Source organism: Lissotriton helveticus, chromosome 2_1 (genome assembly GCF_964261635.1).
Source record: "Lissotriton helveticus chromosome 2_1, aLisHel1.1, whole genome shotgun sequence".
Taxonomy (NCBI): Eukaryota; Metazoa; Chordata; class Amphibia; order Caudata; family Salamandridae; genus Lissotriton; species Lissotriton helveticus.
In genome coordinates, this window is record NC_136059.1 from 1,016,351,907 (window position 1) to 1,016,365,796 (window position 13,890).

The 13,890-nt window shown below is 38.9% G+C and overlaps 1 protein-coding gene across 1 annotated transcript in view; it reads left to right on the forward strand.

Moving 5' to 3' along the window:
* Positions 1–13,890, forward strand: part of RORB (RAR related orphan receptor B) — a 129,885-nt gene that overhangs the window by 41,524 nt on the left and 74,471 nt on the right. The window lies entirely within an intron of this gene.

Sequence of the window (13,890 nt, forward strand, 5' to 3'; positions counted from 1 at the left end):
TCGTTTGGCAACTTTTTTGCTGTGTGTATGACTTTGCTGAACAGGGCACAACAAACTGTCTAAAAGTTCAAAAAGATACTAAGCAAATGTCTTCCCAAAATATAAACAGTGTAGTTCAGAAATAGGCAGCCTGTCTTGTCACTTTGAATTCCTTAGTTGGTTGATTTCACTGCTACTCATCACATTCAGAGGCATAAGAGGATCTTTCTAGCCACCAATTCTTCCAAATAGAGGGAGATTGAGGTCTCAATCTGAAAACTCATACTATCTTGCTGGCCTCTTCTGACTTGTCATTACATCTAGCATTGAGCCAACGATTTCCTTACTTGTTGCAGGTACTTAATATGTGGATGATTACAGGATTGGATTGGGATTCAAAATCGGCCCTGGCACACAAAAAAAAAAGTGGCCCACATTTGCATATTGCCTTTCTGCAAAACACTGCTTATGGCAAAGTTGTATAAAAAATAAGGGCGGGGATTCTCTGACAGAGGTATATTTTCTTAACTTTACTTCGATAAAAAAAATGCACGGATTAGTTCACATTGGTTACCTGAAAAAAAGTGAGTCAATTTTTGCTCAGGCCTCCTGCCCCTGCTCAATCTGCATACATTAATGCGCCGGCCCAGCGAGAGAAAGGTAGTGAGACCGCTGTCCATTGATAAAACAGAGGTAATGGACGCCCATCTGCCTCAAGAAAGGCCACTCAGGCACCCACTGGGCCACTGGCTGCATCTGAACAACGCAGACACAGCTCAAATCGGCCACCATGCCCTACAAAAAAGCAGCTCACAGCTGGAACTCGGGTACTGGCCCCTCGGCCATTGCCTGAGTGCCCGCTTTACCAATCCAACCCTGAATAAATATATGCCGGGCCTGAGATTTTCCTTCAAGGCCTTTTTTTATTTCTGCTTTCTTCCTTTCTAACGTGTTTTCGGTCTTTGTGCTCCTCCTTGTTTCCAGCTCGTGTATTTTTCCTTCTCTTGCTCTAGGTCAAAGAATAAGTAAGTTCAAGTCACTCCAATTTGGCTCACATTCAGCACTGCTTGTTGCTTTAAGTATGACTTAAGCACTTCCTTAATGAAAGTTGGCTTTTACATAGCTTCAGTAGTCTCAGCAATAAATTGTGCAGGTGGAGCGGCGGCACCGGGCTCAGGGTTGGGATCTGTCCACTTCTCCCCAATAAGGGTCTGTTTTTCTACCACATCTGTGGACATGAGCCAAATATCCATGCTTGCATTTGGGCTCTTTGGCGCCTTTTCTATATCACTGCATTCTTTTCCATGATCGAAAACAACTCAGGAGTGGCCAGTCCTAAAGGACACATCACTATGCACTGCATACGTCCCCAGGGTTGGATTGCTAAGGCGGGCACTCAGGCAATGTCCGAGGGGCCGCTACTTAGGTTTCAGCTGTGGGCTGCTTTTTTGGCAGCCTGGGGGGCCGATTCGGGCTATGTCTTGTATGTTCAGGTGTCGCCAGCGGACCAATGGGGCCCTCAGTGGCCTTTCTGGAGGCAGATGGGCGTGCATTACCTCCCTTTTGTGAACTGGCAGAGGTGTCACTCCCTTTCTATCGCTGGGCCGGCCAATTATTGTGTGCATGCTGAGCGGGGCAGGGGGTGTGAGCAGAAGTGGCCTCACTTGTTTTCTGGTGTTTATAAAACTTTGCTGAAGCAGTGTTTTGAGGAAAGGCAATATGCAGATGTAGGCAACTTATTTTTAGCATGCCCGGGCTGATTTCTAATCTCACTCCAACCCTGTAGGTCCCAGAACAATGACTGTTTACCTCAGTCTGACTCACAACGATAGAATACTGGGTAGGCAGTGCTAGTCAGTTAACATTTTCATGTATCTTTCCCTGTGCCGAGAACCTGAACAGCATATAATGTCTCCATAGAGCCTTCAGGAAGAAATCAGTAGAAACATGTCATTGTCACTCTCCCTCTACTAAAAAGTAGCACGTTCTCAGAAACTAGCGACAGAGAGAACCTAAAGGTGGACACAGTAATGCACATTATTTTATTTCTCTCTAGCTTCCAGACTTCTCCCTACGATATTTTTCAGTTGCCTGCACTTCATGGCCACCGAGAAATATAATCTGCAGTTTTATGGATCGGCTAAGACCATGCCATCGAAAAATCTACTTTTTCACACCCTAGGCCCCGATTACAAGTCGAGGAAAGGTGGTGTTAACACCTACCCTTTAGTGACCCCAAATTAAGATTTTTAGTAAACAATTCAACCATGCAATGTGCCCCTAATACATTTCGGCAGGACTAACCTGATGAAATTTACCACGTGAAAATGTGAGTGAGTGTTGTAAAAACCTTTGCCTCCGCGCTCTCACTTGTTTTCAGGGCACTAGTGTTCAGTTTTACTATTGTCCTCTAGCCCCTGGAATTTTTTTTACGGTTTAAAAAAATGAGTGCGTGATGTATTCTAAACAGGGGTGAAGCACAGGCCCCCCTGCACGACGGGGGACTCCTTTCCACCCTAGGCCAATGAATATCTGTGAGATATGGAAGACTCAGGCCCCCTTCACGTTTTGAAGGGTGGGTGCATCATTTTAGGTGATGTCAAAGATTCTAAAATCTAAACCTTCAGTACAATGAAATATCTGTGCCCTCCTGTTTAAATAGGAGCACTCTGATTGAATGAAGTGTTGCAGTATATGGAATATTTATGGCTGTTTCTGTTGATGGAGTTTAACCCTAACATACTGTGTTAGAAAAACAGGGGAGCGCCAGTCAGATAATGCTTCAGACTGAAAAGGCACATATTTGGCTTGGTGAAGGATAAGTAACAGATATTTATAAATATTTTCCTAGCATACTTCAGTAAGGTCCTTAGGGCCAGCTTCACTGTAAAGGCACAAATCACACATTTTTGAAGGCACTGAAATATCGCATAGGTCAGCTAAAATGAAAAGAAACAGAGTTTGCAGATTTTTATCCGCACAAAATCAGCTTGCAACTTTAACAAAACTGCCTGTGTATAGCAGGTTTTCTGGAAGTGTAGGTAGTTCCTAAAATGTAAAATAAAATAAGTGCAGGATCTCAATTTTTTCGCTCACAGAATCAGGCTGTTTGGGACCGAAATAATGCATGTTTGTATGTATCACTCCCAAATTGCGATTCCGTAACATGTTACTGAATCGCAGTTTGGAATTTCGAATACATACCAATTCGGTAATAGGAAGGGGCGTGTTTAGGGCGTTGCTTTCCAATACTAGATTGCACTTGTATGTATGAATGTTTAGTGACTGAAATGCAGTCGCTAAACATTCTCATTTTACCATCTACTTGAAGTAGGTGGTAACCCATTCGCTAATGGGAAGGGGTTCCTAAGGGACCCCTTCCCTTTTGTGAATGTTTGTAAAAACGTTTTTTAAGAGCAGGCAGTGGACCCACAGTCTTTCAGGTTCGGTGCTGGTGATTTCTGGTGAGCCCCCCAAAATGTCAGAAATCAATACATAAGATATCTGCCTCATTTGTTCCTTCAGAACGTTTGTCTAAATCTTTTCCTGTTGTATCAGGAGAGGGTATTCGACCCTACTTATGATTAGGGGTAGATGGCCAGATTCCTTTTGCACCAGTATAGCCGTGTTAACAAATACATCACTGTACAGAAATATTCTTTCCACAGGTTTACACATCAGTGCCAAAGTAATCCTCTTTTTATTGCATTGATCAATTTAACTGGGAGGAAAAAAACAAAACCTCTTAAAACAGTAATGACAGTAATGGAACCTTATGAAGACGCAAAACACAAAACCGCCACACTTTTCCATCTTTGGTGACAGGTTTAAATGTATAATTTGTCATTTCACTTTCAGTTTATAATGGATATTATTACAAGATGAAATAAAAAAAATGGCAGCAAAGTTTCACAACAAAATGCAAATAGCTTATCTGGTCAAAAACTTGTATGAATACAGTAATATGGGAACTGGTTTTCAGAATGAAAACTATTCATGGGTATTTTCTGTGAATTCACAAACATCCCACCTTACTCCCCCTAAACCAGCATAATAGAGAATGTTTAATAGGTTAGAAGTGCATGCAAGACATATATGATCTTTTTAATATGGTGTATCTTTTATGACCTGTCTTCGGAAGGACGAATAAAGAAAGAATTGAATTGATTGATTGCGTGCCAGAAAGTCTGGCGTGCAAGAAAACGGTGAACAGACAAGAAGTGGTGTGGCTTCAGTTGCCCTTGGAGGAGTGGGTTGTCTCCATGTGTAGTCTGGTGTTTGAGGCATACTTTTACATTTATAGAGAGATGTGTGGATGTTCCCATCACCAGGTGAGATTTGTGTTACTGGTTGTCAAACTGTAATGGGATGGTACAAAGAAGGAAGGACATGAACTAGTGTCTTTTATAGGCATTTTTAGTTTCTAGTCCATTTTCAAAGGATATACATTTCGGGATGGGTTCTGGCGTCTCACGTATGGGTAGAGATGTTTTACTGTTTCTCAGTTCAAATGAGAACTAGGATTACAATGAGGTAATGTTTCCTCCAACCTCCAGGCAGAGAGAATTTTCCCAACTAAGACATGTGTATGCAGTCAGTTCTAACTATACAACCACATTATTCGTTCTCCAAAATTCATACATCAGTTTACAGAATAAGGCCTTGTCTCGCAACTCATGTAGACCAGAAGATAATACTTATGTGAATGTTATTAGAATGACGCAGACCTCTTTCTCTAATGGAAACCTCTGCATCATGCGGAAGGCACCCCAGAGAGCTGATGCTGATTGGAAGCCATGATAATGGAAAACTGTGCATTACACAACTGTTGTTAATATTACATTCTATGTGAACCTCATCTTGGTTTATTATATATCTACCTTCATCTTCTATAATTTTAAATTAGTTTGGAACAAACCCTCATCTTGTTCTAATCTTTAGTCTCATCTGCTGACATATGTGTTCACATTTTTGGGTGAAACTTGGCTGGGGCCTGGGAATAGGACAACATAATCGCCTAAAACCTACTCTCTGTCCGATCAGAAACTAGCCATATGTGCACTTTGAATCAATTCAGCCCTAAATGAAATTATCTCCCATGAGATTTTGAAGTGTACTTTAGAATTACCTCTTATATACTCTCATACATGGGGACCTCATTCAGAAAACACATTGGAACTGATTCCCATCTCATACTATAGCTATGTTGACAGTCTGGTGTGTATTCACGATGACTACTGAAACACAGACGACTGCTGAAGCACAACTCACTCCAAGCCCCCGAATTTAGGGCCAGATATACAAATCTTTCTTGGAGGTTATAAATGGCCCGATTTGTAGAATCAGGGATTTGTGACTGCAAAGAGGCATTTTGAAATGTTCAAAAGCCAAATTGTGATTCTCATTCATGGTTATATTTTTACTCAGAAGAATTGAAAAGCATATTTTTGATTTTGAAACCATGGGTATTTATTTTATTTAATCCATATTTCTTTGGATCTGGGAATTCTCAAAAAGAAAACAATTAATTTTTTTTAACTAAAAATCACCTCTTCATAGTAGGCAGCAACATCAGTAGAACACATTCTTGTGAACAGGTCACTGCTGTTGACACTGATTGAGGCAGGTTTACAAGCACAGTGCAAGTGAAAGCTTTTGTAGGATTATTTTTATCCTTCATTCCATACATTTTCTTTCAGAGTGTTTTTCTGATTAATGAGTGTATACGAGCAAAGCATGCAACTTACCTGTTAAGTTTCTGCCATCCCCGAAAAAGGGTGCTAGGTATTGAGTATCACATTTTTAATTAACACTGTAAAGACAATTCCAAGAAGCGAAACAAATGGTCAAGTTAGGACCTCATGCGGGGCACTGTGTTTAGAATTAACGTACAATTTAAAAGCACCTGCTACACAGTTCCTCCTCTGTCCAGCTTTCAGGCAGCAATAAAAATTTCAAGATAACTCTTGTGAATAATGTTCCTGCTAGAGAAAGAAATTGGAGATTTGTCTAGCAGCATCTTTGACTCATCATAAAGTAGTGAAAGGGCTAATATGACTGCTGCAAATAACAGATCTATAGTTTAAGTGGAGAACTGAGTCAGTTTGTAAAACCAGCCTTTACCAGTGCTTTAAAACAAATGAAATGTATGTGAGAGAATGACTATGGACAGATGAGGAGCACTTTTGCCAGATGGTAGTGGAGGAATTCGAGGAGGATGACTGCCGAATGGGCACTACCGGCACTAAAACCTGCCCTGATCAAGTTTAAATACATAGTGTATAATTCTTTATTACCTACTGGCCCAGACGTAGTCTTATACTGTCTAAGTTTTATCCTTAAATTACTATACTTGTTTTCTCATGACTGTGTCACATGTGTGTTTAGAGGAATCCCATCAAATGTGGTGTGGTGAACACCCACTTCTAACTCAGTGATTATCACACCTTCCAGTGCCTTTAAGTTACACTTGAAAGATCCACTTATATATGTAGTCGGGTGTAAGAAAATGCACAGTTTGCTCCAATTTCAAATCTTGCATGAAACCTCAATAAAAATACGACTATAAATTAATTGAGTTTTTGATTGGACCTGAGAAAAAGAGAAAAGCACTAGGGAAAATAATTGAAAATAGTAAGGAAAGATTAGAATAAAATTATTTTACATTTCCAGAAGCCAGAGTTAGGATATAATGATGGAGAAAAATACGACAATAGAACGTTTTTGTGAAAAAGCCTTGCAGGTGTGTTGTGTTCTGCTTATAATTGAATGTTCCTTCTCGTGCTGTTCCCTACCTACCCTGGGGATTCTAGATTGTAGGGACAGTTTGTCCAGGGAGCCAGTGGAGCAGGGAATGTGTTCTAGCTGTCTGTCTCCTCTTTACTTTTGGTGTTTTCAGCATTAATAAACACTTCAACCGACTTTGTGAATCGTCTTACTTAACAATTTCGCGACGATTACTTCATGCTGGTGCACCAAGAACTTACGCATGTGGGAGTTCAGCATTTATTTTCTGGAGGACTTATCGATTTCACCTTTCTCGTAGCTAACTGAGGAACTCATTTCCATGGAGGACTATTGATATTGCCTGTGAACACCGACCGCTTTCATTGGATTTCCTTATTTAACACTACATCAAGCTGATCAGGCAAAGAGCATTGTTCACCTTCAACTCCTTCAACCGCATTCAAATCCTGCTTCCGACTGCACTCCATTTATGGTTTCCAGGGTTGGAATCTTGCTGCCTGCCGCACTCCTTAGAGGATTATTCCAGAAGTGCGATGATGGCCTACACACAACATTCTACTTTGGAGGAGAATCTGGTTACGTCATCGTCTCTAAGATCCACTGTTGTGTATCCTAGCAACACCACGCTTTGACGAGGAACCCTTGATCTAGGAGTCACGCTATTATGGCGTGTATCCTAGCAACGTTTTGCTTCCATTTGGAACACTGCTACGAGTGATCAGCCAACGCGCAACAACCCACTTAATCTAGGAAACTTGCTACGATTGTTTGTCAACACGCAACACTCAGTTTCTACCAGGAATATTACTACAAGTACTGGATTACGCCTTGCTGCTTGGAACATTTTTTTAAAGCTCATGTTACACGGAGGAACTTATATTTAATTACAGCTCACTGAATCTTCTGCTGCATTGTGACGTAACGTATATTGCTGCACTTAATAATTTTCTTCTTCTCTTCTATTTAATTTCTGTACACTGTTGTATTGTCATAGTACTATATTTCCATAGTGTGTATTTTTATTACAGTGTATACTCACAGCTTATCCAAACAAACAAAAATAACAAAATAACTGCCATCATTTCTCTTACTTGCTAAAATCTTTATACTTTATATCTTAGCAAATTTAAATTATTTACTAAAATAAGTACACACAATTACTCATTAACTCCACCTCAAGCATTTTGGGCGTCAGGGGGTGAACCATGCATGAAATGGGCTGATTGGAAATCATATTTCTAAAATTACCCTGATACCATTGATTTTGATGGCAAAATTAAACCAGAACATAAGAAACCCATATTTTTACATTCTATTGGTCCCATGGGCTTGAAGGTTTTTGAACAGCTACCCAATGTTTTAGGTGTAGGCGACTTTTATGTTTTCAATGCTACCATTGCTGCGTTTGATAAATATTTTGCTCCTAATGTATGCATTGGTATTGTTAGACAAAATTCTAATGAAGTGTGGATGAGTATGTGGCAGCTTTACGCAAACTTTCCCTTGATTGCAAATGTGAAGGGTTGCAAGAGCAATTTATCAGGGACCAAGCTGTAATGCATGTGAATAATCCAGTTATCTAAGACAGAATTTGGATAAATGGTGATGCCAATTTATCTGACATTCTAGCTATTGTACGTAAAGCTGAAATGTCAAGTCGTAGTTTAAAAGAGGTTAAGGGTGAGACTTATAATAAACAAGATGATGTTGTAAGCAAAATTAAAAATAACAAGGAAAAGAGTTATGTCCCTAATGAAAAAACTAATGACAGAGAGAAACTTGGGAAAAATGTTAAGTATCAACCAAACAAAAAGAAAGACGTTTTCATGTGCTATTGTTGTAACAGCGAAACACATTTGGCACATAGTAAATCTTGCCCTGCTCTTATAGTAAATTGTGTTGCCTGTGGAAAAATTGGATATTATACCAAGGTGTGTAGGTCAAAGAAAACCTGAAAGGTGAAGTATGTTGATACCGAAGAACGAGTCAAATGAGTTTTTCATACGAAGGACTCATTCTTATTAATGGTTAATGATAATGGAGGTGTTAGAAAGAAACCTATGTGTTCAATGAAAATTTGGAGGTGTTCAAATCAATATATGTGCTGACTCAGGTTCACCATATTCTATTATTAATGAGAATGTTTGGAGAAATAGTTTTGTGAAGCATATTGGGGAAAAGTGGTTCCCTACTAACATTAGACCAGAAAGTTTCTCCGGCGAAAAGATTGATATGCTAGGTTACAGACCTTTTCTTTTCAAGTTCAAAGATAGGGCAAGTCAAGGACATTTGTACATTGCAAAGTTTCTCTGGCGAAAAGATTGATATGCTAGGGTACATACCTCTACTTTTCAAGTTCAAAGATAGGGAAAGCCAAGGACATTTGTACATCGCAAAAAAGGCCCATCTGTATTAGGTTGGCACGATCAGGGCAACCTTGGGATAATTCTAAATCCTAATTCTTCTGAACCAGTCATGATCATTGATGATGGTGAAGGAATAGGGAAAATCACGTTAGAGAAATTTCCAAAAGTATTTTCTGGGAAAATTGGTAACCTTACAAATTTTGAGCATTATATTATCCTTAAAGACACTGCTCAACCAAAAATTCATGAGGTTAGAAACATTTTGTTGTCGTTGAAGGATGAGGTACAAATGGAATTAGACAAGTTATTACAAGTAGGTATAATTGAAGAGATTGAAGCAGCAGAATAGTTATCTCCGGTGATTATTGCCAGACGGAGCAATGGCAAAATTAGGCTATGCATAGACTTGCACTATCTTAATAATAACATTATCATTGACCAATTCTAATTAACTAAAATGTCTGAAATGCTTGCCTCTGTGGATGGTGCCAAATGGTTCACTTCCCTTGATCTATCTGCGGTGTATCATCATATCTCATTACAAAGGATTGTAAAAAGTACACTGCATTTATCACTCTCATGGGTTCTTTCCAGTATAAGAGGACGCCTTTTGCGTTGGGGTCTGTAGCCGCAGTCTTTCAAAGACTGATGCATCTACTCTTAGGAAAAATAAAGAACGTCAAATACTTTCAGGACGATATTTTAATCTATGGTAAATCTAAAGAAGAACATAATTCTGTTTTAAATACTGTTTTAGAGATTTTGAATAATAGGAATCTCATTGTTGAGTTTTCTAAGTGCAAGTTTGCTAAAACATGTGTCTCTTATTTGGGACATGTTTGAGCGCAGAAGGTATTTCACCCAAACCTGAATTAATCAATGCCATCATTAAAGCACCGGCACCATCTAACAAGGAGGAGTTAAGATGGACTCGCAGAGTTTTTCCCCAAGTTCCTCAAGAGTTTCTCGTGCAAAATCTACAATGTGAGGCAACTGTTGAAACAAAGATGTACATTTTGTTGGTATTCTAAGTGCCAACAAGAATTTGAACAAATCAAAAAAGACATTGCCAATGCTCCTGCATTAAGAAATGTTGACCCTGAACTTAATAACATTGTCACAGTGGATGCGAGTAATAAAGGCTTAGGTGGTGTGCTAATTCAAGATTCGCAAGGTATGGAAAGGACCTTTGCTTTTGCATCTAGGGCTTTGTGACCTTTAGAAGAAACATTCTCGGTAATTAAAAAACAGACATTGGCATGTGTTTGGGCCCTTGAACATTTTAGGCCATTTGTGTGGGGTAAAGCATGTGTGGTGTGGTCTGATCATAAACCTTATGTCAAATTATTAACTACTGAGGGCATGTTTAGAGCATCGGCTAGGATAGCCAAAATGTCTATGAGACTCCAAGATTGTATTTATACCATTGAATATGTTCCTGGGAAAAGCAACGTTACTGCTGACTTTCTTTCTATGATGCCTTTGGAAATTGAGGAAGATGTTGTGTGTGAGTGGGAAGATTTCAGTATTGCATACATTTTTGATCAGGGCGTAACATGCATCAAGAAGGAAGAATTGATTGAAGAGTGTTCTTGTGACAGGGTTTTAGTTAAACTGGGAGAATACATTAAAGATGGCTGGCCAAGCAAATCAAGTCTGTCTGTGGAGCTAAGCCACTTCTGGGAAGTGAGATGTGAATTGTCTGTGAAGGACAACATAACAAAAAGAGGAGAGAGAGTAATTCCTCCCAGGAGTCTTTTCAAGAAGATGGTTGCTTTATGTCATGAAGGACATTTGGGTATTGTTAGAACTAATCAAAACCCAGGAATTGTGTCGCTTGCGCCAATTCCGATAAGTCCTTAAGAACATTGAAACCATCTATGTGTGAACCTATTGTTCCATATGGTCCTTGGGAAACTTTGGCCATAGACATTACAGGTCCCATTGGAGAGAATCACAAGTTTGTTATTGTCTTAATTGATATGTTTTCCAGATGGCCTGTCATCAAAATTGCTGCTAGAGTAGACTCTAATGCTGTTTTGGAATTTTTGGATGAAGTTTTCCTTAACAAGGATATTCCTAAACTTATAGTTGGCGACAATGGTGTGTAATTTGTTTCTGGTAAGGCACAAGATTACTTCTCTAAGGTTGGCATCAGACACAGGACCACATCTCTTTATAACCCCAGTGGCAATGGCATGGTAGAACGCTTCAATAGAGTGATAAAGGACACTGTTTAATTAGCAATGAAAAACAATGAGAGTTGGGAAATTCGTCAAAGCGGTATGGGCCTATAGAATTTCTGTGCATGATGCTTTAGGCGTTTCCCCTTTTGTTGTCATGATTGGCTTCCGCATCCCCTTAACAAAGATATTTCCGTGGAAGATATCAGGAAAACAATTGTCGATATTCATTTGAAGTGTAAGAAACAGTATGATCTTGAAATCAATTCAAAGGATATTAAAATGGAGGTAGGGATGTTAGTTAAAGTGAGAAATCCAAGCAAAGTCATGAAGGGTGAGAGTCAATTTTCAGATCCTTTATTGTTGAAGTGTTACACAATGCTGTTTTGTTAAGTGATGGCAAGGTCTGGAATCTGAAAAGAATTGCGGTAGTTAATCAACTCTTGGCAGAGGATGATAAGTTCACTAAGGTTTGATTTATTTGATATTTGTGAAAGTATTGATATCAGGAACAATGCTGTTGGTAATGGTTCAAGTGTGGTGAGACAAGATATTGAAGATGCCATTTTGAATAAAGATGTCAAAAGTGAAAATGTTGGAAGTGGTTGCAGCAACATGCTACCTGATTCGAGCAATAATAAGCTTTCAGAAGAGAGCTGTTGTTGCAGCAGCAATACCTTGCCTGAGGTGAGCAATAACAAATCTTCTGATATAGGCAAACTCATAAGATGTAAACCCATATGGTTATCTGATTATGAATGTGATCTTGATATTGTATAGTTTAGCATTCTCTTGTCATATTTATTTATAATGTGTAACATTTATGCTTTATAGCTTTGCATTTATTTTGTTATTTATTTATGAGGTATACTATGTATTATTATTATTGTTTTTCTTTTTGAACTTTTTGTTCGGGGGAAGATATGTTGTGTTCTGCTTATTATTGAATGCTCCTTCTTGTGCTGTTCCCTAGATACCCTGTGGATTCTAGATTGTAAGGGCAGTTTGTCCAGGGAGACGGTGGAGCAGGGAAGGAGTTCTAGCTGTCTGTCTCCCGTTTACGTTTGGTGTTTCCAGCATTAATAAACACTTCAAACTACTTTGTGGATCCTCTTACTTAACAAGGTGTAATTTACATCCATGAGAAGATGTGCCTTACCATTTCACACTTTTCATCTGTTTAATTAAATATCACAAGCATATATCCCTCTATATTACAACAAAAAAATCAATAGATTATACCTGATGTTAAGAAATGTTTGATAGGCCAAATCGCCACCGAACATTTGGAAGCCGACCCAGGCGTCTTCTCTTTGGGAACCGATTTAAACGAACGACCACAACCTTTTCATATCTTCGAACCAATCGAACCAAAGACGATGGCTCCTTGAGAAAGGGCTATGATCGCCCGAAATGCATCGGAGCATCATTGGGGAGAAATATAAGTCATTTATGTAAAAGAATTTTGTGAAACAAAAAAATTTGCATTGTGAAAATAACAATGAACAAAAACATTCAATTGGAACTATGATGAACTTCAAATAAACACACTTTTGAAAACTAGTGGAGTCTGTGTTCACACGAACCATAAACGGAGTGCCCACCGCAGGGATGTTTGCATAACTATGCATTCACTCACCTTTAAAAAGAAATGTTTGATAACATATACGGGCATATTTATTTATCTGTTTATTTTCTGTATTTTGTACCTCTTGTACAAGTATCAAATAGTTGTAATTCATGTAAAGTCCCTGCACTAACAGAGACATATGTAAAGTTTCAGATAAATCAGATGGTTATTCCGATTAGGAGAGCTTAAGTCATGCATAAACAGTGTTGCACAATGGTTGAAGTCTCATGAATAGAGATGAGTGTGCAAGGTTAAATTTTGAGAAATGTAGCATGGGAGAATCACTCTTCATCTTTACAAAACAAATAACTTTACATTTCCTCTATGTCTTGTATTGAGACCATATGGCCTGAGTGACCCAGAGCCCCTGCAGTACCACACTCCTACATGGAGACTAGTGACAAAGTTAGCTCTTAAATGACTGTCCAGTCAATTTCCTCACTGACACCAACCACATTGAAATAACAATTTCTTCTTACTACCCCCCTCTCCCCGACTGGATATCAACTCTCCCAGCAACCTTCTCAGCTATCTGTAAAGTTCTCTATTCATAAGATGTTCCCATCCCTCATTGTTTCCATACCTACTTGCTTCCTGACCACAGTCATGTTTTCTGGTATGAAGTTAAAGTACTCAGTCAGAACACTTAGTCCATGTCTTTCCTTTTTCCTTAGTGTGTTAAACTTTAGAGCCGATATAAGCTACTTGTATAAACAAATAGTGTACCATATACCGGTCTTTTGTAGACACTTGCATTACCTATCATGCTATTGAAAGCAGTTATATTGTCAAGCCATACCACTCCTTAATCTGTAGTTGATACTCTGTACTCTGCCTAGAATAGTTGGTGAGGTGCGTGAAGTTTTGAAAAATGGCAATAAAGACAATTTGAAAAAAAAGTTTGAAATCTTTCATTTAACCTCAAAAAGACAATTCAGATTGTAGCAAACAGTAAAAAATCGGGTTATTTATGGGGGTGAAGGCC